Below are 27,747 nucleotides of genomic sequence, written 5' to 3' on the forward strand. Positions count from 1 at the left end.
GTGGTGGCACTGGTGTGAAGGGTTTTGTACCTTAACTGTATCATTGCATTTAAAGCAGTACTATTTTTGTGTTAGAAAAGGTCTTTAATTGCTTTTCTCCTACATTCCATTTTCAATTTCTGGCCAATCTAAATTCGATTAATTTCACACACCAATGAATCCCTAAAGAAGTGCAAATTAACTGCATTTTACCAAATTCAGCCAGATGATGGCAGGTATTCCCTTGATGTTTAGCTTTACATCACCCACTGCCTTTGAATAAGATTTTGATAAGAATTAAATCTGTATATTGAATTTTTTTTCCTCACCCTGTAAAAGGAAGTGGAGACTGAGCCACATGTTGTGAAAGGAGGCTATTTAATTTATGGTCTATGAGGCCAAAAATTTCAAGTCACTAATATCTGGCATGTTTTTATTTCTTCCTGTTCTGACTCAGGTACTGTAAACCACGAGCAAACTGTTTTTATAAGAATGGCTATGTCATTGTTTTATGTTCTGTAGCAGTTTATAGCACACCACATAGCCATTAGCATGGAGCATCTTCATTTGATTTACAGCTGCAATGCAACTCCCACTGAAGCTGGTAGAAAAACGTTTCTTCACGCTGATGGGAGTTGAATTGCACTGCACATAGCATCTGAGACTTTTGTTTAAGTAATGTTCTCTTTTTTTTGTACTGATTAGCCACTTTTTAAAGATTAAGTGTTAAAGATACAGCATAAAACAAAATTATAAGGAAATGGATTGACGAAATAACATAGGAGAGGACTCAATGAAAATCCATGTGTAGCTTCAAGAGTTATAAAACGATGAGGAGAGATGACTGTTTGCCCCAAAAGTATGCATCTGGATTAAATGTGCTGTATTTTTGTGTATAGTTTTGAAGATGTTTGTCAGAAATGTGGTTGATTTACTGCTATGCCAGTGGTGTGAGACATGGAAAGCAATACAAAATCTTACAGGGATTGGGGAAAGGAAGTTCACGCTTCATTAAACAATTTAGTTTGTTTTGGGAGAGCCATTTGCAGCTCAGGTAACTTAGGTTCTGATTGGTGAAGAGGTGACCAAATGTGGCTGGGCTCTGGTTCTATATGAGAAGCTCCTGGAGATGACGTCTCTGACTGAAGTGAGAGAGCGTGGATGCCACCGAAAGGGCTTCTGACGTGCCTTTGTGGCCACCCTTGGTAATCCCTGAAGGAAAGTTAGTTGGAAGAAAATGTGTTTTGCATTCTGCTGGGACAGAGGCCTGGAAAGGACCTAGTAGGCCAGCTAGGCTAGTATCCTGCTGTCACAGGACTCTTTTCAAAAGAAGGATGGATGTTTTGGTTGTCATTTCCCTTTTCTTAGGTGGAAAGTGGCTCCTCACTGGGAGAGGAGATCTCAGAGCCAAGGGCCGGCTGGTGAGGAGAGATGGCTGCCAGAGTGGTGACTGCTTGCAGGTGTCTGTGTTCACTTGGAACTAAGAGGAAGCAGAGCAGCAAGGTGTCTGGTTTTGAGCTGTAGAACAAGGGGTGCCGTGTATCACACCTTGGGAGAACTTCTGATAGGAGGTATTAACCTTCACAGATTTGCCATCTTCCCAGATCAGAATGAAATTATGAAATTTCTTTTGACTGATGAATGTAGGAGTCAGAAGGAAGTGAAGGTTTTCTTGGTTGTTTTTTTCCTTTTGGGTGTTATTTTGGTTTTCCTCTTAGGCCAGTTCTGATACAGCATTGCAAACATTTCAGGAAACTAATCTGCAGGAGCAAAGCTCATAAAAGATAGACCTTCCGAAGGACTGCACTCTGCTTATTGCAGAAAGGCTTCCAAGGCAGGCTCAGTGTAAAAGATTAGACTTCCACAGGAAATTAAATTGGATGTAATATAGCAAAAGAGTGAGAAAATGGAAAGGGCATGTGTAACACATTTATGATTATTAAGTGTTTGGAAAACAAAAATGTGTTATCCAGTAAAGTGTATGTGTAATTTAGATATTGATACACAATTACCAATATTTTAAAGAATTTGCCCCTCCCCTTCCATTCGCCCTCTCTCAATCTCATTATCTCAGTGTGGAAAATCATCAACATCTAAAATTGTATTGACTTTATACTAGATTATGAAGTGTTTTAAAAGCCTGAGAGCAAACTTGTGGAGTGCAGTTCTATCGCATCCTCCAGTGAAATGTGCATGTGTGCAGACAAGCTGGGAATGAAGGGCGAGAGCCTCCCTCTTTGTGCAGTAGCTCTTCCATGTGGACACATGGTGCTGGTGGAGAGAAAAGTTTCCCCCTCTTTGTCTCCTTCTTGGTGTCAGCTCAGCCCTGGTGGTGAGCCGGGCTCTCTCCTGGCCAGGTGCTTGCGGTCAGAGCACAGGTTTCCCTATCAGGGTACTCTTTCAAAGGGGACAGTAATAACTTGAACATTTTAATAACTTTTCCTATAAGATCTGGTTACCTGGAATTGCAAAGGATAAGCAGAACTCTGAGAGATTTAACTTTATTAACCGTCATAAATCCTTTCCCTTTTGACTCTAATCAGTCCCCAGGGTCTTTTTAATGCTCTTGACATTGCGCCGGCCTTTCATCGTCACACAATATACATTTTCCTGTAACAAGAAAACGACGGTGAGAGCCTGGCTTAAACCAGAGGTGAGGGCAGGGGTGGTAGGGACGTATTGTGAGCAGAAATTCACTGCCAGCGAAGGGAAAGAGGGGGCTGCACTTTGGCAGTGCTGTTCAGTGTGGTTTTTCCATCAGTGGAGGGGAGCGGAGGGGACCTGAGGGTGCTGGAGAAGACTCTTCCTGCAGTTTGTGAAAGTGCATACAGACAGCAGTGCTTTTGTGCCTTGTGCCGGCACTGGGGGCAAAACGTGCCTCAGAAAGCCTCCTTATGAGCAGGCACAACCTCACATCCCTGGGGGCAGGTTGCTGCAGGAAACGCTCGCTGCGAGCCGACCAGTTCAGCCCCAGGAGCTGTGGACAAGAAAGAGGTGGCTTGTGGCAGCGGGACGCGGGAACCTACTGGGCGGAGGCGTGGGGTGAATGGGGCTCTTCTTTGCTGGGAAGGAGTGTTACCAGGTGGTCGAGGGATGAGGAGCGAGCACAAATGCCTTCTTCATAAAGTAGCTACCTGGGTTACTGCTTTTCTATCCGAGACACACACAAAATCCTCTGGAAAATGAAAGGGGAATTCCCAGGCTGGTAGTCTGTCCGTCCTTGTACTGTCCAGGAATCCATGTGATGGGGAAGGCATCCAAAGAATCTACCCCCGTGTGTAGGGAAGCTAAATTCACTCTTGTTTTTCCCTATATGCGACTCAGCAAGTTTCTTCAGCAAATGCTTTAATTTTAAGCTTAATGCTATGCAAATATTTAACTTTGGAGGTAAAAGCCTCAGGCTGGCTTCAGATCATGGACAGGCTTCCAGCTGTTTCAGCAGGTACAGATCCAACATTATATGTGTGAATGGCTATTTATTTATTTATTATGGTAACCTTTTTATAATAAACTTGGATATTTGCATACCCTGTTTTTGCTTTGAACATAAAAAATGATTTATTTGTAATGTGCGTACAGCCATTTTTAGAAGCTTTGGCAAAAACCTCAGATCTGCTGAAGATAATCGTTGCAGACTGAATCTTTAGATAACGCAGAGCTGCAGTGACTTATTTTTCCTGTAACTGAAGTGGCCAGAGCTCTCTGCTCACCACTGAAAGCCCACCAACCTCAGTTAGGAAACAGAGGTGTAAAAAAACCTGACGCCTGCTGCAGGAGCTTTATACTGCAATTTTGCTGTCTGGACAAAAGAACATGGAGCGTCAAGAGTGTTAGTTATAAATATGCTTGACTACGTTTCCAAAATATATGAAAATGCTGCCTTGATACATCATACATTGTTGTATCCATGCGTATTGCATCTACGCATGCTTTCTCCAGCCCTCGTCTCAGCTGTTGCATGTCTGCAAACAGCCTCTTATTAAAAAGGGAAAGTCCGTCGTCTTGTGGACCTTCTGCAGCATGCTCAGCGTGTGAGCTATTAACTTCATAAAGACAAGAATAGCTATGTCAAATGTGTTTCATTTGCATGTGGCAAGATAGAAAAAGCAAACTCTGTGTGAAGAAGAACAGACAAGAAAGACACTGAATGCCTTAAATACTAAGGGAGTTAATGCTATGCAGTGATTTTTGCTTCTGTTATAGGAAGTGTAAGAACAGTATGCTTCCTGGCGTACATCACCATCCAAACTGCAAAGGTTTCAGTTCCATGGCAACACGAAGAGCCCGATTGTGCTTAAGGTGTATGTATTAATGCATTCAGAGCAAGGGGCTGGGAGTGACATGAAAAAAAAAAGAAAACATGCTGAACGTCTCCTGTTTACTTATTTATATAAAAAGTAAAGGCTTTGTTCTTAGAAAATCAGAACTGACATGATTGTGCCCTCCCCCCCACATATTCTCTCAAATTCTTTTTGTGTGTGTTTTTCTCAGGCAAGAAGCAAAAGAAGAGTTTTTTTTAGTGATTTTTTTTTTTTTTTTTACAAGATTGTAAGTGCAGCAGCACTTGAATGTTGCAAGAAAATGCTATTAATTCCTGAGACTGTTGTGTATCCCTGGAGAGAGAGACTTGGTTGCAGGGAGATTATTTTTTTCCAAGATGTACTGCTTTACAGACTAGAGTGAAGCAGTGTTGTCTTTTTTTTTTATTATTATTATTTTCCTTGATCTTTTTGATCTGCCCTCTTTCTGCCTTTCTCTACATCCACCTCCAGTTTCCCCCACCTTTCCTGGCTGAGGAGCAGGAAACAAGCCTGAGCTCTGTTTCCTGACATCCAAAGAACTATAAAAGTACAAGGAAACAGGGTGTTTTGTTCTGCCAGCCTGCTTGGGTTTGCAGCCTTGCACCAGTAATGCACCTGCTCCTGGGCAGGGTCGGGAGTCACCCTCCAGAGCAAGCAGACAAGTGGCCAGGGACTAACCGGGAGTTGATCATTAAGTGAATTCCCTTTGATCTGCTCAGCTGGCTGCATGCACATGGGAAAGGGGAGTGTGACAAATGTGCTCTGCTCAGGGAGAAGAAATGTGTGAGGCCGTCCTGCTCCTTGCCCTAGGAGCCAGAGGGTGGAAGAAGGATCAGCCTCTGGGGCCCGGAGTCGGGCTGGGAGGGGGGAACCTCCGGCTGCTGGGATTTCTGAGGCTAGCAGCAGTGCTAAGCCGGCACGGTAAGGCTGACAGAAACTGGCAAGTTAAACTGGATTTACAGCTGCTTTGCATTGCTAAAACAGGCAAAGCAGCCAGAACCTATCAGTGGATCTGGCCTATAGGTCTCGGTGAGATTTCTCCGTGTGACTGCAGAGAGAATAGAGCCCTGTTGTTGGAGGCTGGTTGGCTGCTTCCTGTTGCTGTGCCAGGAGGAATAAAATTCATCTCTCTCTTATCTGTATCTTTTTTTTTTTTTTTTTTTTGACTCACAACAGGGAAAAAAATAAATAAAAAACAAAAAGAAGACATTTTTTCACTGAGGTGAGAAGCCTGTCTTTGAGGTTGCAGTTGGGGGAAAGCTGTCCCTGCTCAGGAGAGCAGTGTGACACAAGTAAATCTTTTCTAAGGGCATAAGTAAGATTGAAACAAGTAAATAACCTTGCATTGGCACTTGGCAAAAGGTGAATTTCACCCTCAGGGTGGCAGACATGGGCAGGAAGGAAGGGTCGCTTTGAAGCAGCCGCTCTTTAGAGGAGAGCAGCACTGGTAGCACGAGCCATGTGCTACTGCTGCATGTGACAGTCCCCAAGATTTGTTGTCATGCTTTCTGGGCAGTCCCCTGGAATGAAAACCAGGTGTAGCTCTTAAAAAACATGGATGTAAAATTAGCACATGCTCCTCAAATTACAGGGCACCTTCATTTTCCTGACTTTTCACAACGGGCTGTATGCAGGACCCTGGGTGAAGAGCGGGATTCATTCTAGCAAGCAGCGCAGTGGGCGAGGCGATGGGCGCCTGTGTAGGTGTCTGAGCCAGCACAGCCCTCTGAACAGGCCAGCTGCTTCTGGTGAGCATCTCCCAGTGGAGTACCTCGCTCAGTTTGGCAGGAAGGATGAAGAGAAAGCACCAGGAAACATCAAAGGAAAAAGAAAGGAGGAGAGAAATCAAGGACAGGAAGAGAGGAGAGTGAGGAAACAGAGCAAAGACAGAAGGGCCAGCCCAGAACAACAGGGGGCTGGGAAGAGCACAAAGCAGGAAAGAGACGATGCTCTGGTGTGCATAAGGGGAAAGTTGTTTTCAGATGTAATGCAGACAAAACAGAGAGAAAACTGTAATATGTGAAGTGGGAGAGGATGTCAGAGGTGCAGAGGAGGAGAATTCAGACTGACATGTATAGAAACCATTTGGATGACTTTGATACACCAACACAGCCAATTTCAAATAGCAGCTGCTAAGTTCACAGCATCAGGGGCTTGTGCCATTCTTCACAAGGAGGCTTTGGGGGCCTATGGGAGCAGTGGGGCCGCGCTGGGAGGCTGTGCAGGCACCGTGGTTGGTGGCTGGAGACAGATCTCTCCAGCTCCTCTCTGCAGGTGGGAAGCCTTATGCCAGTGTGAATATCCCCGAGGCTTATACCATGCCTGAGCGCTGGTGGCAATAAACACCATAACAATTCTCAATGTTTTCTTTCTTTCATCTCTCTCTGCAGGGCTTGAGACGCTGCCCACTCTGTCCTTGGAGGGCAGTGCAGCGGGGGCGCCTGCCTCCCCCGGGAGGAATGCCCCACCGCTGTTCAGTTTTCCAAACAGGAAAACTGCATTTAGAGACCGGTAGTCAGAAAAATGGGTCTGGTTGTCTTCTAAGTTATCTGAGAACAGTTGGCAGGCAGGCAGGGACAAGGGCTCCCTCTAGATCCATCTTCTTTCACTTGTTCAAGCTATCTAGGCTACCAGAAATAAACAGCTGAATGGAAATTTTAGTTCTGACTGTGAAAAGCAGCTTTTGAATGAAATCTACATCAAATAACAAATGTCTTCTTTCCTCCTCCTCCTATCCACCTACCTTGTTCCTAAACATTAACTTTTCATGTCACTTGAGCTAAGTTCAGTGTCAGACTCACCAGATCTTACTGAAAAATACATCTCTCTTTTGTGGCAAGCTGGAGAAGATGAGAGGCTTGTGGTGTTTTTCCTTCTCAATCTCTGCTCCACTGGGAAAAGAAGCTAAGGCTGCATGAAGCTGCCTCCTTCCCACTCTGCTCAGCTTCTCTCCCCAAAATGGTTTTTCCTCAGCTGCTTTACAGCTTCTCTTAAGGAGGCATGGGTTGGCCCACTTAGTGCCATCGTTTGCCAGGGGATGTTTTCTCAGCCTGTGGTGACTTCCGTCATGGTAGAAGGCTGAAGAAGATGACTGTGGAACAAGTATCGGCACTGCTAGCTGTGCCATTTGAGAATCATTACCTAAGCGTGAAAGAGAAGTAAAATATGAAAAATTACGAGATTTAAACCCAGCCCAAAGCCCCAAACCTCCAAATCATTTCTGCCATTTCTGCTTCCTGTTTTCTAAGGTCTTGGGCTGTACTCGCAATTGTGTTTTTAAACTTTGCTCCAGAACCACAAAGGTGCGAAATAACCCTTTCTCTGACAGGAGCTGTTTTGTGAGCAGTGGTACTGCGAGCGGTCCTCCTGCAAAGGAGGAGAAGGCTGTGGATGCGAAGGCTGGAGAGAGATGTTGTTTCTGAGAGAGTTTTTTTCTGCACAAAAGGGAATGTCTCTTACTGAACCACAGTGCCAGAAATATTCTGCAGTATGCAGTAGTACGTACGATAAAGATGGGTGCATTTATAGTAAAAGAATGGGGACCTGAACTTACCTGGGGATCTTACTGGTATATCCTAATATTGAGAAAGCAAGTAGTGGAAAGGCCCAAGAGGAACATGTGTCTGTTGGTAAAAACAGACCTTGTGACACTGACCAGAGTCTTACTGTCTTTGGTGGAGTGGGCAGGACTATTCCTGTGTCGCACCACAGTTAAGCAGAGATGTGCTAGTAGTTACCTACTTTGATCACTGCTGAAAATCAGAAGCAAAAAAAATGAACCTGGACTTGGGGTGCTGTCATACAATGTTAAATCAGCTGAAATCAAAGCCAGGACAAAGTGTAAGTGTGATGGTTGCTGTTCATGAAAAATAAAATCTCTCAACCAGTAGCTGAATTTACTTCTCAGCTGTTAGAGAAAATTCACTCATCTCACAGATGAGTGCTGCGAGCAAGGCAGCTGCAGCTGCACGATGGAAGGAGCTCTTTCCTCTTCCCTCACCTTGGCCACCAGTCCAGCAATGAGGAATGAGATTTAACCCTCAGTGCGTTTTGCAGGCACTGTGAATCTTTATTTCTTTTCCAGCAGCAAAACAATTATTTTTGATAGACACACTAGTTGTTTGTTAATTTGTTTGTAATCAGTTTTCCGGAAGGTTGCTTTAATGTGGGAGGAACTGAGTTCTTTGGGTGCAAATGCTCGCTGCTGACTCTCTTCTTAGTCATTAAGAGATGTTTTTCACATTAAGGCGCCTTTACTTTTAAGGGAAAATGTCAAGTGTCTTCTGATACCAGGCATGTGAAGTGATGGTAGCCATTTGCTGGGCTGTAGCATGCAAGGGGCAGGCATGGCCAAAGCATCATCCCTCCAGTGAAGGCCTTTCAGGGAGGCTGAAGAGCTCCTATCCCTTCGCCGTGCACCTCTGCTGTGCCTCCTGCACCAGCCCCCGGGACCTGACATCCTGCTTCCAGGTACTGACCTACATCCATGCTGATGTGCCACCAGGCTGGAGGATGTCACTGTTCTTTACCAAAAGGAACATGTCTTTTTATTCAATTCCCTTGTCACCTTTTTGTATTTTTGAACTGCAGCTCTTTTCAGGCTCCCTGCCTCTGCAGTTCTTGCCTTTGTTTAGGTTATTTTTGGAAACTGGGGAACAAGGAGGAGGGATGAAATTTAGGGAAGTTGACTGCACTGTGAGTCTAAAGCTCTTTCTATCCGTGTACTCTTCCCTGTTTCTTCTGGTGCCCTCCCTATAGCAGAGCGGGTTTCAGGGCACACCAGAGCAAGCTCTTTGTGCTCCGCAGGCCACGTCCTCATCCAGAGAACAGGGACAGTTCACTTGCTGCTCTCTCCCCTTCCTTTCTGCAGCAGCTGTCATTGCTCTAATGCTTGTTTGGGTCACCCCAACTGGCCAAGAAGTGGTAGGTGGTCATACAGGGTTTCAAGAGCTGTGAAATACCCGTGTTGCTTGGGAGCTCGTGTACCTTAAGGTGAATTGTGTGCAGAGAGGAGTGCGCATACAACTTTTTGGAAGCCTGGGGAACAGTGGCTGAAGCTGGAGGTGGCCGGAGCCTGGGAGTTCCCCTTCAGCCCCAACCCTTGCTGGCCCCCAAAGCCTCCGAGTTCCTCTGCATGGCGGAGAGCACCTCACTTCTCACATACGGAGTGCAAAAATGTAAGGAGAAATTTTCTATGCAGGAGCACCCAAGAGCTTCCCTGTTTCTATGTAGGTTTTCTAAGACCATTAGCGTGTAGGAAGGCATTGACCGTTCAGTAGGTCAGGCTGTCCTTTTGATAGCTGAGGCAGTGCTCAGGTAATTGAAATGCCTCTGATTGCCCATGAAAATTTGCTGATGTAAACACTGCTGTCAGGTACTGAAGTCATTCCATAACATTGATTGTGGGATCTTGCAATGGATTTTAAAATTGATCAATATCTCAGCACAAAGTGGGAATTTTCCACTTTTTCTTTCCTGCAGTTATGAAAATGTCTAAATAGCTGTATAGTACAGTAAATGTTAAACATTAAAGAATGGCTTTGTGTGTACTGATAAGAGAAGATTGGTGGAGAAGGAAGTAGCTTGAGTTTGGCTGGTATAGCTCATATGGGTTTGGTGGAAATCAAAGTGGGGGATGATCGTAGTCTTAAACCTGTCTTTGAATGATGGGCCTGGGTCAACAAGAAGAGATAATGAGGAGGACTTCTCCCTAAATTAAAAAAGAGGGGCAGATGATTCCATATAAAAAGCTGCACAACTGATGCAAAAAGTCGGCCAAATACAGAGAGAAGGAAATCAACAGAACATGAAGTACTCTCTGAAAATACATAGAAATTGAGAGGTTTTTACTACTGTGATGTAGCAGAGATCAATTAAACTGTGGCAAATGGTTATGCAAAACGTTTGCTGAAGGGAAATCATCGTTCTTTTTGGATTCCATGAAGGAGCACTGGCACTCTGCCTGCGGTGATTTATTGTCACCCAGCCCCGGTGCTCATGGCTGGCGCTCAGTGAGGTTGTCTAAGGCAGATTATTTATTTAATTAGGAATGGCCACAGTTGCACTGAGAGACTGGCAGCTCCGCAGCAGGAAGTCTTTTAGAGGGTAAGTCCAGTTGCTCGCAGATAGGCTGCTTGTTCATGCTATAAATAATTAAAATCATAAATAAGTGTATGTTGGCATTTTTGTATAAGCTTATTAAGAACAGCTAATAATATCAAATGTGGTTTATGTACTGCCATGCACTGTAGTCCTCTAATTCCTTGATTAACTAGCCCAGAGACCTGCTCAGCAAGCTAAGAAATCAGGTTGTTGCTAAATGAACTTTTGAACTGTTCTTAACAAAAGGACACGTCAGTGAGGGAAGAGCCAAATTTATGAGTGCGTGAGCATGAGCAACCCAGAAAATTTAATTCCAATAAGAGCAAAGAGAAATCCCCCTCTTTTTAGGCCAAATAGGCAAGGTCATGCTGCTCCTTAGTTTAACACATTCCAAAGGTGACAATAAGCGCTGGTGGTTCGAGGTAGTCCCAGGAAGAAAGGAATTTGAATGTGACTTATGAGAAGCACCATCATTTGAGGCAAAAATCTCTTCAAGATTTTGTCTGTTTTTAAAGAAGGCAAAGCTGTGTGATTTTAGTGGTCGTGTTTTTACCAATAAATTTAATTTTTTTGAAGAATGTGTTCTGGGTTTGATCCTTGTCTTCTTTCCCTTATTATTGAGTAATAATAAAAATTCTTGCAAGAGGAAAAGAAGTAACCTCTTCTAGAGGAAGCCATTCATGATTTTCAATTAGGGGGTTGGAACTAGATGGTTTTAAGGTCCATTCCAACCCAAACACCTGTGATTCTATGACAAGCCGAGCTTCGTCTGGCTCCTTTGCATGTGGTGGTTGGGATGTTCCCCTTGCCTCCCCTTGTCCTTACTGCAAGCTCCAGGTGCTGGTGGGCTGTCAGGCTGAAGCAGTCACCTATAGTGCCTGAAGCACCCCATGGCTCCTCAGAGTGGTCACTGGGGTCATGATGGTGAAGGATGAGGGTGATTCCTCTGCTGTCCCTCTCCCCTTCCCATTTCTGTAACCTAAGCCAGTCTCTGTGTTTCCCATTACAGATGGAGTTACAAACGGTATCCACTCAGAATTGGGTTTTTATCATCAGCACCTGTGAACAATCAAAGCTGGTTTGTGCAGATTTGAAATGAAACTTCAATCTGAAATGGATGTGATTTCAGAATAGTTTCTTTGCAGTCATCATCATTATTTTTCACCAAGAAATAAAAGGCTTTACGGTAACTCCTAGATATGACTCTAGTTACTGTGCACAAGAATAAATTCATTGTGTTTTGACGGTTAACATTATTTGGTCCCTTAAAGCTTAGTGGCATTCATATGGTGTGAGCAGACTCCTGAGACTCCTGCAGCTGTATTATTTTTCGTCACCGTATTCTAAAAATTCATTTTAAGAATTTTGGTGAAGAACAGATCTCAAGAGTATTTTTAGTTAATATCTTGGAGTAGGAAAGTAAATTTTCCTCAGCTTATGGTCACTCAGCTGTGAATGAGCTAGTTACTGAACAGACCAACTGAATACAGCATAAAAACTGTTATTTACTGCTAATGATGCAAATGGAACCAGCTTAGACTGCTACATAGGAAGGGATAACTTGGAATTTAATTGTAAATATATTTACTTTGGCAAAATAGAAATGTTGATTTTTATATCAAATATCTCAAACTCACCCCCTTCCACCACCTCTCTACCCATTATTACCTGTCTTAGTCTTCCAGGGGTGTTTGCATACAAAGGAAACACCAGATTCATACTTTCAAACAGAAAAAAAAAATCTCTGTAGCCTCAGAAGTCTCTACTTCTGTAATATTTTAACTTTACTCTTCAATTATAATCAATATTACCTGTTTTGCCCATGCTAGCATTAGGGGAAAAGCCCTAAGAGGTTGATGTGCAGGTAAAATGAGAGTAGCATAACTATTTTTATGTTTCTGACATCAGTGTCCTGGTTTGTCTAATGTTGTATGCCACAGTGAGTAAATGCTCCATGCTGTGCTGGCCTCAGTGAGCCAAACATCTATTCCAGGACTGCCCCTTGCTTCAAAACTTGTAGGAACCTTTTAAAAACAATTTTCTTATTTGGGTTTTTGTTTTACTGCCTGCTTGTAAAGCTGGTAGTCTCTCTATTTTTAATACACAATATGCCTACACTCCATCAATGTGTGTTCCTAATAGAAAGCACTGGAGTCAGTAAGAGGATTCATCTGCCTGCTACTTCAAACACTTCAAAAAACCATCAGGCAGCATTGCTACACCAGGGAGCCTGTGTTTGCTTTTGTAGTCGGGCACATTCAGTTATCATCACTCTTCCTCTTCTGTCCTTTACCTTTCTTCTTTTCTGTTCCCCTGCACTGAAAAGCAATGCATTTTACCACTGGGAACGCTGAGAGCTGTTCCTGCCAGACCCTCACTGTTCCACATCTCCTTCTACCCCCCCGGCAGCACCTTCGCCACCTGTCTGTCAAGTCCCCACACTCATACCTATTCTGTGCAAGGTTTGCTGGGTGCCTTTGTGTTGCAGGAAAATAGGCTTTTGAAAACTCTGTTGGCTTCCAGAGGCAGTTGCACAAACCAGCCTTGTGCTAGGTCTACTGTACAGGAACTGACAGAACTGACAGCTGTTGGGGAGGGAAAAAAAAAAAAAGTAAACCATGCCAAAAATTCCACTTTGCAAAGGGAGTAGGATGCCTGTTGTACATGAACAAAGGGGTTTACCTTGGAGGTCGGGGCTGTGTCCACTCAATATGTGCTGAGCTGTCCCATGGTATCCTCTGGGGCACAGCCCATCTGTGGGGCAGCCGCCAGAAGTGCCTGGGGGCTCCCCAACCCTTTGGGGCAGGGAGGGAGCTGCGAGCTGTGGCTTTGCTTTTCTCCACGGGGCTGCGGGCAGCTGCTGTGTGGGTGCCAGTCCTGCGGCTCAGCCCCCAGCCCCCGGGCACTTGGGCAGCATGGGCTGCCAGCAAGTGTCTGCATGGGAGAATCGTGAGGGCTCTCTGCAAGGCGGTTGGGCTAAAAATAATGCTCAGTGTTATTTTTAATAACGTTGTCGTGGATGAAGACAGCGAGGTGGGAGTTAGTAGCCTGGGACATTTCTTCCTCCCGCTTTACAGGATAAACACTGTAAATCCTGGAGTGTTTGTTTGGCTAGGTAATGCTTTCTAAAAGTATGTCAATGAAGCAGGCATTGGAGTCATAAAATACTTTCCTATATTTAGCTTATAAATATGCAATAGAAAAGTCATTAACTTTTAGACTCCCAAGCACCAAAAGCGCTTCTGAAAAGGGGCTTGGATGTTGGCATGAGGCCATTTAAAAATACGGATTTTAATACTGCCAGAATGGCATGGTTGGTGCTGTGCTGTCGGTGGCATTCAGGAGGCTCAGCCCCATCCGAGGTCAGTTTGGTTACTGTGAGGGCATGTGGAGGATCCTGAAACTGTCGAAGGGGGCAGGATTACTGGGGGATTAGCACTTAATTGGTTAATTTGGAGGATTATGCTTTTAACAAGATATCGATACTAAAAACCTTGTTAGAGAGAACCATGGAATAATTTAGGCTAGAAGAGATCTTGGGGGGGGAGGGGGGGATGGCATCTTTCTGGCCCCTGCCCAAGGCAGGTGTGTGGCTTTGCATGTTGTTAACTCACCTGTACGTGATTGTGATTTACGCAAGAAAGATGAATTATTCAGATGAATTACTCTGATCTTTTTCAAATAGAAGAGGCAAGTGAAACCCTGAGTATTTCACAAAGGCGTGGATGAAGCCCGTGCTTGAATGCCTCCAGACACCACTTCTATGGGCACCTTCATTAAAGCAAGCGTGGCTCGCGGGTAGCGCAAGGGGCTGAGCACTCACGAATTGATTTATGCCTTTGTGTTCCTGATGGGGTGACACCCCGAGGGGGTCGGTAAGTGCGCGGAAGGAGTTGGTGAGCGGCGAAAGCAGAGGTTGCCCGGTGCTTTATAGGCAGTGGTTCTGTTTAGGCTTAATCCCTGTAATGCCGTGTTAAAATTTACAAAACAGCTTGTAATTGCGGGAGCTGATTTAAACCAGCTATTTGTGGTTACGTCTGCTGAGGAAACTTAAACTTCAGCGTTCCCCAGCCATCTAATGGCAGCGAATCGACTGCGGGTCTCTTGCAAGAATATCTAAATGTAGGCTGTTGAATAATCCCTTTGGGGGCCCTGTAACTATTTTTGTGCCTGGATATGCGTCATCAGTGGGTATTTTCTCTGGTGACTAGCTTACATCAGTAGGTCTCCTACCATCCCCTCCATCAGCGAGTGCCTGATGATTGATGGGAGTCGCGGCCGCCGCCGGGCTTTTAGCCGTGACCTGGCGCCGCGGACAGCGGGGATCTCCGGGAGGCCCGGGCAGCGCAGGTACCGCCGCCGGCCGGGGCCGGGGCCGGGGCCGACACCGGGACGGAGCCGCGGGGACGGCGGCGGCGGTGCGGGGCCGCCGGGGATGCTCCCGCCGGGGGCGCGCGTCCCGGCGGGGGGAGCGCGGGCGCGACGCCGGGGACGCTCCCGGCACGGCTCGGCACGGCACGGCTCGGCCCCCGGGGCGGCAGGACGCGGGGCATCCCCTTGTCCTCCTCCTCCCCGCGGTCTGAGGAGGGGAAGGAGGCTGAGGGACCGGCGCCAGGTGGCTGGGAGAGGTCCCTGCGTGAGGTGCTGGGCACCCTGCGGCAGCCCCGGGGCCGGGCACCGTGTCATTTCGTCTTCTTTTTCTCCTGTTCTTCCAGTCTCTTCCGGGCTTAGTGCTTTCGGTACAGCTGTGATGGGAAGGACAAGGTCAGCTCTTTGTGAACTCTAGCTCAGAAGTCTCTCTGCTCCTTCTCCTGGCAACCGGGGAATGAAATGACAGACGTGGATGCTCTCGGTGTGACCGATGGTTAAAAAAGTCCTTACTGCTGTTTATCGCACGGCAGTGTTTGGCTGAGGGAGGATAGTGGCCGGATCAGAATTCCTCCTCACCACTTCTTCCTGTTGGCAGGTGGCCCTCTCTGCAGAGCCTGCGGTTTCAAAGCCTCGCGCTGCTCTTAGCGTTTCGGTGCCCACCGTTGTATTTCACTCAGGTGACGAGGCAGTGCGTCTTGTGCGGGATGCTGAGACTTGAAAACTTTGAGAGGGAAGAGGGGAGCTTCATTTTAACTCGCCTGCCTGTCTCCTCCTCCCCGTGCACTACCCCAGCGGTCGCAGTTAATGAATGAAACCAGACTTCCTGTACGAGCTACTTAACCAAAGTCTGTGCGTTTGTTGACACAGTGCTTATGTAAAGCCACCTTCAAGAGCAATGTATGTGCTGCTGTGGCACGGATGCCCTCACTCCGTGGGATGCAGGTTGCCTACATACCTTTCCATTCCCTGCAGACGGATGCCCGATACAACATAGGAGCTGGGTCTGATTCGAGTTTCCTGATCTGCTCTCCGGCTAGTCGAGCGTTGGTTAAGAGCTGTGTCCAACAGAAGTTGTAGGAAGAGAAGCAGCGACTAAAAAGAGGCTTGGAAAATCAAGGGAGAGGAGGGAACTAAGAGGTTTTCGTTGAATTGCCATTTACGAGTATACCCTTCCTTTATTTCTATATAATATTTTTTACAGCCACTTCAGTAAGACTTTTTGATTCATGATAAGCTGGTTATATAATTCAAAATCTGTAAAAGCTTCAGTGCAAAAAGCTTGATGAGTCTGGACTCATCAAGAATTGCGATTCTTTGACTTTTCCTGGGGTACTGTGCTTAGAAAAAGTAAAGCTTGAGAACCAGATGATGTTGCTGTGGGTATGATTTGCCACAGCTTTCTAGGAATCATTACAGCCAGCTACACATCAGCATCTTTTGGCAAATATTGACCTCCTTTCCACCCCTTTTACGGGGATTATATGTTAAGTAATGATAATATTTTTGGGGTAGCTTTATATTACAGTGTTTGTGCAACAGCTCGGCATCACCAGGTTTCTAGAAAGACTACGCAGGTCTTCAGACTAGTTCAGACCAGGTGATAGTTTGCTGGGAAAAAGCGTTCGCAGGTTGCCTGTCGGTTCCTGGTGCTCAGCACTGGGGCTGCATGCACGGCTGAGGGATGAAGTCCAAGTGGACGTGTGCCAGCATTTGTTGGTGCCTCCCTGTGTGCCGGGACGGGGATGTCACGCTGGGGACAAACAGCAATTGAGGTGCTCACCCAGTGGTGAGCTCATGCCAGGTGGATGCCCAGATCCACACGCCCACACCCTGTTGACTTAGGTGAGTAAATGCAGGCACGGAGTTCTGCTTGCACAGCCTTAATTGGAGAGTGATGACTGCGGTGGCAAAAGCCTTGTTTTTCTGGAAGAGGCTTCACCTGTTCAGTGGCTACCTTTCAGATCTCATTGGTCGCCCTGGACAATGGCTTGCCAGATTATTTCATCTAGGGAGTTAAAATAACTAGGTGTCATGAGCAGGGAGCAGTGCAGGTTCAGTGGAAGTCCAGACATCTGCTGCTGGATCTCCCAGTAACTCTATAATAAGCCTCTCTTTCCCCCAGCAAAGTGCAGTGGGGTTTCAGCATGCATCCCATTCCCAATGGGCACGGGGTTGCAATTACCTTACTTTGGAGGTGAAAATGGCAACTGAACCCGATGTGGTAATATCAGGGGCTCCACACCGGGATTTTCTGAATGCGCCAGCCAAAGTAAAAGATGCAGTGCAACTCATTTCTCTCCTGCCAGCGACATCTGTGACTGCATGCTCTATACCGCTGCTGTGCTGTCTGATATTTGGGGAGGGTCACACCACACCAGCAGTGAATCAATATTTTTATCGTCTTGTGTTCTTTGGACTCTTAGTGCCTAAATGCTCTTGACAGCAAAGGCGCACCCTGGGATGGGAAGAACCACAAAGCTAATAGGAAGCTCCCTTGTGACAGCAGTATTTTGCGTGAGGAGTGACTGTACGGAGCAGGCGGTGCTGCACGGGCATTAGCAAAAACATTGCCGCTTGAGAGATGTTGCTGCAGTGAGCTGGCTGTAAGTTGTAAAAATACTATAAAAAATACGAGGCAAGGTAGTGATTTCACTGCTTCGGGGAACATAGTGTCTTTGCACTGCGTTAGGTGAAATCATCTTATTATGGTCATAAATACTTGGCCTCTCAAGAGGGTCTTTCTGTTTCAGTCAAGCCCCATTGATATCATTGGGCCAATTCCTAGATAGGAGGAAACTCCAGTTTTGGTCCCCTTCTGTGGGGAGGAGCTTGGATAGTTTTATTGGTTTGTTTGGGTTTTGTTTCTTGATTTTTCAGGTGTCATGGAGGAAGTATGGGTTAGCCATTGTCTCATTTAGACATTATTCCGACTGCAGGGAAAAATAAGGGGTTACCCATAAACATTGTTGATGTTTGTAGTAAGCGGAGTAATAAAGAGCCAAGAGGAAGAAAAAAAGTGCAGTGAAATTGTACAAGGAAAATGCTGCAATGCTGCGTAAAGAAAAGTTGGAAAAATGAAACAAGTAATTATCCAATTGTTAAGGTCAATGAAGAGCTTTCCTTTTTTTTTTTAAAAAAAAAAAAAAATGATATGGTCCGTACAAAACTGTGAACGAATGGAAGGAAAGGACTCAGATAACACTTCAGTGCTTCCTGCGCACTTAGTCCACAAGGGCCCTGGTCCTGAAACCTCTGCTCATCTGCTTTGTCCTTCCTCCTGCAAACGGCCAGTGACTTTCGTAAGACTGGGATCCAGGACCAGGCTGTCAGTAGGTTAACAGCTTGGTAAATGTTGCTCTGGAATATGATTAGTTTGGAAGAAATGCACCCATTGGTTTGGACGTGGGGAAGAGGAAGGAATTAAGATGTTGCAAGTGAAGTCTGTGTGCTGTGGCGGGCGGAAAGGCACCTCCTTCATGGCGGCAGCCTGGCAGCAACTCCTCTGAACTGTGGCGAAGTCTTTTCTTTGTCTCCTGCTCTGCTTCCCGCATATACACAGTGCAGTAACTCCTGCATGGATTTTTGCTCTTGGCAGTATTTCTCTTCAGTGCCACAAAGTGAGCATTTTTCATGCAGGACCTCACATAGCTCCTCAAGTTGTGTGCTGCCAGTGACTCAGCCCATCTGGTAGCAGCCCGCACAGCTCCTACCAGGCGCTGCTCCTCAGATGCAAAGCCACACGTGAAGCCTGAGATAGCAGCGAGCTAGGGACAGGGTTACTGCGGGTAAAGAGGTCCTGTTACCAATGGGGTGGTGAGAGAAGAAGCTCCTTCCCTTCCAACCCTGGTTGAAATCTTCCCCATACAGATCCTGGCCCTCCACAAGGAGATCAGGTTGGCTTGGAAATGAGAAAAATGGAGAGAAAGAAATGCCCCACACTGACATCCTCTGGGGCCTTGATAAAGTCAGGACACCTGTCAGCACAGGAGTACTTAAAAAATATCACTGATAGGAGGGACTTACATGGTACTGCAAATCACTAATAACATGAGTGTGGCACAGGCACTAATTCAAGATCGCTGAGGAGTTTGCCAGGTGTCCGTAGTTTCATGTCTTCACTTTGTCCCTTTGCAGACTGGCCATTTAACATTCAGTTTTCCAGAAACTTGTCTCACCTTTCTTCTCAAGCACAACTGCCAACTGCTACCTAGCAGGTTAGAAATAATAGCAACCAAGTTAAAAAATGAAATGCCTTTTCAGGTAGTCATTTTGTTTTTACAAACTAACTCCACCGTGCTCAAAGTTGGTCTCTGCGCAGTTTTCCTTCTTCTATACTTATTTATACTTTTAGCCGGTGACGTGAATGTACATGTCTGAAGAGATGTTGTTGCTCTATGTGCAGCTTTGTGACTGTGTTTGTTCAGGGACAGGGGAGACAGAAATCAGCCTGTGAGGTCCTGACACTTGCTGTCCCGTTCCTGGGAGGTAGGATGTCAACCTGCAGCATGAAGACCCCTTGCCCCCTCCAGGGACTTCAGTATCCATATACAAAGGCCAGGCAGAAATCCTTAGGTCCAAGCCTGTAACTTGGGAATGAGAAATCCAAGCCTGTAACTTGGGAATGAGAAATAAATGGGGTTATGGCAATGAGGAGACACAAGACCAATGTGCAGGGAGAAGTAAGAGTAACCAAACTATTTTAGTGTAACCAAATCATAGAACATTGCGTTGAGTAAAGGGTTGAAGATCTCCATTTTCCGTAAAGCTCAGGTCATGTACTGATGAAATGCACCCTTTCTTTCAATGGAGACAGTGATGTTTTTTTCATAGTCTTGATTCTGGACCAAGAACTAACTTCTCATTCCACTGGAAATTTGCTGCTGATTACTGAGGAAGCTGGGCTGCTAAATCAGAAGATTAGTTGCTCTTTTTAGTTTAGCATTTTCTACCTTGATTGCTATTAAATTAGATAGAATGTTAAAGGCATGACCACCTAAAAGGGTATAACTGTCCCAGAGAGGTAGAAAGGAGTGAAAAGGTGCAAACAAGCAAAAGAAGTATTAGCTCAAATACTGGGGAAAAAAATCATTATGTTGAAGGCCGGTTCTCCTGATGGAAACCAGAAGAGCTGATGAGCTGGTGTAACTCAAAAGGGACCTGGACAAAACACTGTAAAATATGCCACATGGGTTTTTCTTATTTGGGTATGAGATGATCTAATAGACTTCGTCCATTTCCTTTGTGATCTAATTTCTGGGATTCTATGATCACTTTTTAAAAAGGTCATTCTATTGCCTGTCTCATTGGAAACCCTCTTCCTGATTTTTTTTTTGTCACTTTTCACCAAAAAGGAAGACATTTACAGGAATGCAACATGGTAGTATTTTGAAGAACATAAACAGATTTTTCCTGGCCCTTTCTTGCTGTTGTTCCAGGGTAAAATTCCCATAATTCTTGATGGGAGTTTTGCACTAAAATTTTATGGCTGCATATACTCACTAGCTACTCTTCCGAGGCCTGAGAGATACCCATGCTCTACTCCCACAGTTGCCTTTTTCCAGTTCTTTAAACTGGGCTTTACACTTGGGCTTTACAGGAAATAATAATCATGCCTACCATACTGTAACTAAAGTATTCAGACACATGAATCTTTTTCTTGACTTCCTATAAAACTGTCATTTGTAGCTTTATTTTGTTCTGGTTTGACCATAATATAAACAAGAGTTTATTAAAGTGTTAGTTTTAAGTTGCAGTTCTTTCTTGAGAATGCAAGGTCTCACAAAAATAGTATTGAAACTGCAGGTCAAAAACATGTATTAACAGAAAAATGAATAATGAGTCTGTTTTTATATGGATTTTTTAAAAAGTACAGCTTGTAGTTGAACTAAATGTACCATTTCTTCTACTGCAGCCAGGAAGCCCTCATAGACTTTTGACAGCGTCGCCAAAAAATTAATGCTTCAGCTGTTTAAAAGATATCAAAAGCTTGTTTGACAATTGTAATCTTTTCCAGGAATTTCCTTTGCCATTTTCCCTCCCTATAAAAATTGATAACAAGATGCTTGTATGGTAGAAATGGAAAGTCCGAGGTATGCCACAAAGCACTGTGCATTGCTTCCAGCCTTGCTGGATGAGGCACAAAATCTCCAGGGCTGGTAGGAAGACGTGGGCACTCTGTTGTTTAAGTAGAATTTGCTCCCAGGATTATCTGCTTGCCAAGATGGTGCAGATATTTTAGTGTTTTCTAAGCCATTTTTGAGTTTTTATGTAACGTGGCAATAAACAGCAGAGCTGTTGGAGGTGGCTGGGTAGGAACTCAAAGCAGTGACAGAGAAAAGGCGAGGATGAAGGAAGTGAAGAAATCACCGCATGTGTCAAAGTCAGTTGACATGGCAGGACCGAAGGCAAGGGAGAGCAGCCTGGCTTCTCCTGAATTCCTGTCCTCTGTTTCACAGGCAGCAAGGTGTGACAAACCGAAAAGAGGCACAGCTTGAACTTTTGTTCTGAAGCGTATCAGAAAGGCACTGAAATGCAGAGTCAAAGGTCAGAACTGTTCCCTTTTCTCTAGCAAATTCCCCAGGCAGCTGTTGATACTACTCTGTCTTTTAAAGCTAACCTTGAATAGTATTTGTTGGCACACAACATGAAATAAATAGTATTACCATGGCTGTTCTCCTCTGATGATGGAAGGGAGATTCCACGTTGAGAAGAGTGAGGCAGTCAGGGAGGTTGCCAATAAAAAAAGCCACTGTGTTTGCAGAGGGTGCCTCTGCATTCAGCAAATGCCAATTAGAGAAATGTCACTTTATGGGTATGACGGGTTATTACTGCACAAACACATGTACAATTACACGGTGGGTCAAAAGGGCAGCTAACCTCGCCTCACAGCTATTATTTTAAAGCAAACACAACTATCAGGCACACAAATATCAGGGATTGCAGAAGGGGAGCAGTAAAGTAATGAGTGTTTGGAACTGCATGCCAACGAGAAAAAAAGTGAATGTAACAAGTCCTGGTGCTGTGGGAGGTATTTTTCACCATGTCTGCACTACATGGATTGAAATGTCACCCTTACATACTGGAGAAGCAAGCGCTTCCTTCTGTCACTTAAATAAAGTCAATATACTGTTGTGTTGTTCTGGAACTTGGAAATGGGAAGAGAGTATCTATAAATTTTTTCAGTTACCTGCTTTTATTCCAAAATGTTTGTGTTCTGTGTGCCTTTGTAAACCAGCGTGTGTTTTTTCTTCGGTTGTGCTACAAACACCTTCATGAATATTCCCTTCTCTCAGCTGTGATGTTGCACTCCAGTTGACTTCAATAAAGGGCAGTCCTGCAAGTAACGTGGTGCAAGACAGAGCCACGAGTGCTCATTACTTGCACTCTAGGTCTTTAGGTATTTTTTTTTCTTCTTTTTGTGTGTTTTCCCTGATGCTTCATAGAGTCAAGTCTACAGAGTCAGAAGGCTCCTTGGGTGCTGTGGCTAACCTAGGCATTTATAGGATGGCTGTGCTATATGTGGTTTTCTGAATTTTGCTCTAAGGCTATCAGGATTGTCTTCCCTTTTAATATGGTCTCAATCAGTGCTTTCGCTGGCTTCTCTCTGGGTCACAAGAAAGAGCACACTTCAACAGGAATTGCATTATAGCCGGTGGCCTGAATCTTTGCTCTCACTTGACCTTGTACTTCTAGGAAGCTCAGCTGGTAAATGCAGCCAAGACCATCGTGGTAACACCCTCTGTGGTGTGTGGGCTGCTGGTTAGGTTGTCCTGCTTCCATATATGCCGAGGTATTTTCACTGACACGCTCTTTTCACAGGTTTGAAGTCACTCAGGCTTTCAAGGAGCGGCTTTCCCTAAAGTGGAAATGCGGCCTTAGCCCAAGGACCAGCTAAAACCTAGAATTTGCCGAGGCAGAACGGGGTGGCAGAAGTTAAATGGAGAGCTTTAGGTCGAAAAATTTTATGAGATCACCATCCTTTTAAATTGGTTTACACAGATGGCTGTCTGGTTTGTTGCTTTGTCCTTGCTTAATAGTAACTGTTTATGGAAAAACGAATTGCTTTGCAGAAGGAGGTCCAAAAGCTCATGCTGTTGTTTCCCTCACTGGAGATCTTCATGTTATTATGAGCATACAAGGATTTGGCCTGAAACAGAGATTAATTACGAAGAGCGCAGTGAATAATTAACCATTTGACTTGTTCCTCTGTAGTCACCGGGTTAGAAATGATTTCCCAAACTGCAGGAGATAAGAGAAGGTTATCCTGGTTTCACAATGTCCTTATTGTTACGGCTTTGTGCAGCGTGTATTCTGACATCAGCTGATACCTACGCAAGTCGGGTCCAGCTTCTCATTCAAACCACTTCCTGGGGTTTTCTCGGGTAATGGCAGTGATTCAGAAGATACCATTGTGCCTCAGAAAGCCACCTCTGACATGTCGCACCAGGACTGCGGGACAGGGAGCATGTGAGATTCTTAGGAAGGAGTTTTGGTCTTAAAAATACCCACGTTTTTGTTTGTTCAGCATTCAAATTTAGATGTGCATTGCTTGGCTTGTGTTGTAGTGACCTATTCATAGATCAGTGGTATGTATTGTGGGGTACTAGTGATATATATGTACATGCGTCCGTGAGGCAGGAGCCTTAGACTAGCCTCCAGACATGCTGATTTGCATCCACAATTGGTCCTACCTGGTAAAAAAAAAAAACAAGATGAAGGAATGACTAAAACTTTTTAAAGGAAATCAAACCTAAATAATAATATTCTGTACTTTTGCAGGATTGTCTACTTAAGAAGCTGAGAGTGAGCTAGAAACATTGATGAAGCCTCTATACTGTGAGGTGGGTATGCATTTTTATTACTATTTTGCAAAAGCATAGAAAATTCAAACCATTTGCCCAAGTCCAGACAGTGCTATTTAAGAGCTCTTAATAGAGTCCAGAAGTTATCTACCCCAGCACATGTTCTGACTGATCAATACCTTATGAATAAGGTCTTGTGCCGTCCTGTTGAACAAAGTGATGAGGTTTTGCATTCTCTTATCATTTGAAGTGCTTCTTTTAATTTTTGTTTTCTGACTAATGGAATAAGTGACTCTCACAGATACTTGTGCTCCACTGTCTTCCTGCCCCTGGTGTGCAGTGCATTTAGATCATGTTTTTGGGAGAAGGCAATTTATGATAGTGGAATCAGTGGAAAACAAACATGTCCGCTGGATCCAGGCCAAACATAATCTGGGGTTCAGAAATGTTTAGTGTGTTTCATTACTTCTTAATTTATTTATTTATTTTAGCCTTTTGTCACGGTCAAATGCACCAGCAGGCTTTTAATAAATCCCCTTGTGTCTGAGACTTGCAACTCAGGTTTGCAGACCTACGAGGGCTGGATAATTTGCATAACTGTGAGAAGTGAAACTGAGCATTTGTAGGTCCACCAGCTACAAGCTGCAAAACCAATGCGTTGTTGTAATTTTGATAGTCTTTGTCATTATGGGATGCTGCATGCAAAACTGTCATCTCTGCTTGCCCTGTGCAAGAGCGGCTCAGATGTGGAACCTCTGTGTTTCCGCACGCTGTGCTTGTCACCCACCCTGGCTCGAGGGGCCCCACTTGCAGGGGACCTGTTCTAGGCAGCAGCCTGGAGAAACATTCTCTTAGGCTCTTTGCTTAATTACAGTGGTTTCCCTTTTGGCTTTGTGAGAGAAACCCAGTGAGGGTGCTTCTGCCTTCTGCTGCACTCCATTGGGATCCTGAATCTGCTGTGACAAGGAATAAGTCAGGACTGGAATTTGTCTCTTTAAGGATTTTGGTTTTTCTTTAAACGTGTGTTTGCCTTTGAAAGCCTTTTTTGAATAAATTACTCTGACAGTAAGTACCAGAATATATATTGATAAAACATGAATTTATGCCTGGCAGCATTTATCTGTTTTGTGTCTATTGACAAATACAGATAAATTTCCCCAGCTGCCAGCTTCTGCTTACCTGCATGAACGATATGGAACAGAGTGCTGGGGCACAAGGTGAAAGTGGGTGTAGCTGAAAAGTTATATTCAAAATCTTTTTCTCTGTGACATCATTGTGGCTGTTCAAGTATCTCTCAGTTCATATGGAAAATGCATTAAAAATATGACACAGTTTGATGCTAATGTTAGCTTCACACTTCTCAAAAAGGAATGAAAACGCTCAGAGGACAAGTTGCCTATGTGCAGGTTTGGTTTCTGGGTAATATGAGTGGTGCAAAAGCTTTTATTAGCTTAGAAACTTCTTAGCACACTGTATGGTTGTTAATTAATATCACTTTTATTTTAAATCTGGATTTTGGACTTTGTTGAATTGGAGACAACTTGTAATCAGCTTGATAGGGCTGTAACAAGTTGAGATACCTCCAGTCTGAGACTTTCCATTTTCCAAACATAAGCACGATTTATCTTGCTCAGTTCTAAAACATTTGAGCTCAAAATCTATGGTGAAATTTGTAATACATCATTTGACTGAAATTATGCAAATCCATTGCTGTAGCATAATATGCTGCAAGACCTCTGGAAGGGAAACCACCTGCTTGTTCTGCCGCGGCGTGCCCAGAAGTGATGCGTGGATGCACATCCCTGTGTGACAATGTCGCCTGACGCTTTGCTACCTGCCTTGTATTGCCCCAAAATCCGAGTCAGTGGCTTCACCCCTTTGGTTTGAACAGACTCTTTACTGTCCAAAACTGAAAGTCACGATCTAGTGCTAGCTTCTGTAGTCATTAATCAAAGATTTCATTGTTGGTTATCATTATTTTGGCTTCTGCAGCCCTGTGCGTGGGCAGCTAGATGGTTTTCCTGTGTTGCTAGAGCTCCAGTTGGCTGAGGAGGGAGCTGAAATCATCACAGCTAATTTGGAGATTTCTTTGGAGATTCCTTCTTGATTGCCTGTGCCTTTAGAAACAATATCCAAGGCCTCAACTTTCTATCCTTGTTGTGGCATTAGGGCATGCTGTCAACTTCAGAGCAGCTAGATCAGCTTTTAAAATCATCGAGGTGGTTAAACAGAGAGAGGGCTAGTGAAGGAGGAACAGAAAGCAAAAGCTGACTGAAAGAAAAATTAAAACTGCAGAAGATTCTGGAATATTTCACCTGTGCTCTGAGCTGGAACAAAACCTTGAGACTTCTTACGCAGTAAGACATCTTATTTCAGAACGCTCTAAAGGTTGCTTTTGTGGAAAAACGTTGTGATGGCATGCTAGTACTCCAGCTCATCTCTTAGTCTCATTAAAGAGTAATTCATCAGGTAGTGCAATGCTACTTGTGAAACATTAGTACTGAGTAACATGTTATTTCATGAAGCCATATATTTCCTAAATCTTCATTTAAACCAGAGACAAAATCTGTATTTTTGTGGAACTTCTCAGTTTTACCAAAGCAGTATGTTTTATTCAGGAAACCCTTTCAGCTTGAAGAATTTTGATCATTTACACAGCTTAACAAATTTTCTTGATTCTTACTGTATAGCTTCCGTTTTCAAAGAGAAGTGAGTTATCTTCTTTTACTGTCCTATAGAGGCTGTGAATCTCTAGAGTTACACATGTTTACGACCACATACGATTTCAGTCCAGACACGGCTGACTCCCCATTTTGGTGAGAATGTTTACAGGCAAACAGTCTCACGACTAAAAGTGCAGCTTTTTACGTGTGTGTTTTGTGAGTATACGACTTGCGCACGCTCTGAGCCGAGAACCAAAAGCTTCGAATTCAGCCTGCAAAGAGGAAGGAATTCGTCTGCGCTACAGTGAAAGGAAGTATTTGCTGTGTTATTGTAGCGCATGGCCTTTTGCCATCTTTGATAAAGTATTTAAGGGTTGTGCACCCAAAGTCTGCTGCCCTCCTGACCCACCATCAATCACCGGCGGTACGCGAGGGTGGATGAAACGCCGGCCCCGTAGGAGATCCATTGTTTCAGCCCTGCGCCGCTGCTCTGAAAGCGGAAGCCGCGGACAAAGCGTCTCCTCGTGATTCCCTCACTGCACAGCACCGCGGGGGCTTCTCCTCCACGCGCACCTTCTCTGGCCCCAGTGGTACCAGCCGAGGGGTACAGGCAGACGTGGAAGCTGTGGGAGTGGATGAGATGGCTTTTTCCATATGAAAAAAGGAAAATGGGAGAGAATTGTCATAATACTGTGCCTTGGCTATATCTTTACGTATATTTCACTTCTGACTATTTAGCACTGCTTATAGATGAGGTTTAAAACAGTGAATGGCCCATCATGTTCCTAGCATGCTGTGAATTGCCCAGCCTCTTTGCTTTTTTTTTCTCTCTTCAAGCGGTTCTGGTTACAGAGATGCCAGCATCCCCAGTAAGTATGCCAAGAATGTACAGTTGTACTTTATACTGCTAAATTATCAGACAGGAATAGTCATACCAAACCAGATTCAGCTCCCAGATGGGAAAGCATCTCCTCTAGCCCAAATTTTAATGACATTTTTACATGAGAAAGTTTCACCGATAGAACATACAGTGTGATTAAAACAAGTGCTGTTGTCTTTGTATGGTGAGGACAGGTAACTTGCAGACAATAGCGGTGATTTTGGTTTTGATGACCGACTGGGGGTTGGAAAAGCCTAGATATTCAGATAGGTTAACTCTTCTCTTAATCCTTTAAACTATTTAAAAATTTAAAAGTTCATTTTTAGTTTAACATTTTAACATTTTTACTTTTCTGAGGACTAGTTTGATGTGAAAAACAGGACCTGGTTCATACTTGATTTGTTACATATTTCTGTGTGTGTAGTTCTGTTAGCTTTGTGAATTTAGTTCCAATTACATTCATGTAAGTGACAGGGGAATAGAGTCCTAGGTCGCGTAACAGCAATATCAGAAGAGCTGACTCTGATTGTTGCAGTATGTGGTGCTGACGATACGAAATATTTTCACACACACGTTTTTGTCTCCTAACCAGGAAGGGTCTGCTCGTGGCATTATGAAATCAGCGTTTTTTATCAATTTGTCTGTGCCAG

The 27,747-nt window shown here is 44.5% G+C and overlaps 1 protein-coding gene across 3 annotated transcripts in view; it reads left to right on the forward strand.

The window, feature by feature from the left end:
* HIVEP2 (HIVEP zinc finger 2) overlaps nt 1-27,747 on the forward strand; it is a 135,336-nt gene that overhangs the window by 34,761 nt on the left and 72,828 nt on the right. For 2 of the 3 annotated variants that reach the window (XM_035322929.1, XM_035322931.1), the window contains one exon: nt 23,532-23,593. The gene's annotated coding sequence lies outside the window, so the exon portion shown is untranslated. Of the gene's footprint in view, nt 1-14,619; nt 14,733-23,531; nt 23,594-27,747 lie in introns of those variants that run through there. The other variant, XM_035322930.1, reaches the window with a different exon arrangement.

This window comes from Oxyura jamaicensis, chromosome 3, assembly GCF_011077185.1.
Source record: "Oxyura jamaicensis isolate SHBP4307 breed ruddy duck chromosome 3, BPBGC_Ojam_1.0, whole genome shotgun sequence".
NCBI classification, from domain to species: Eukaryota; Metazoa; Chordata; class Aves; order Anseriformes; family Anatidae; genus Oxyura; species Oxyura jamaicensis.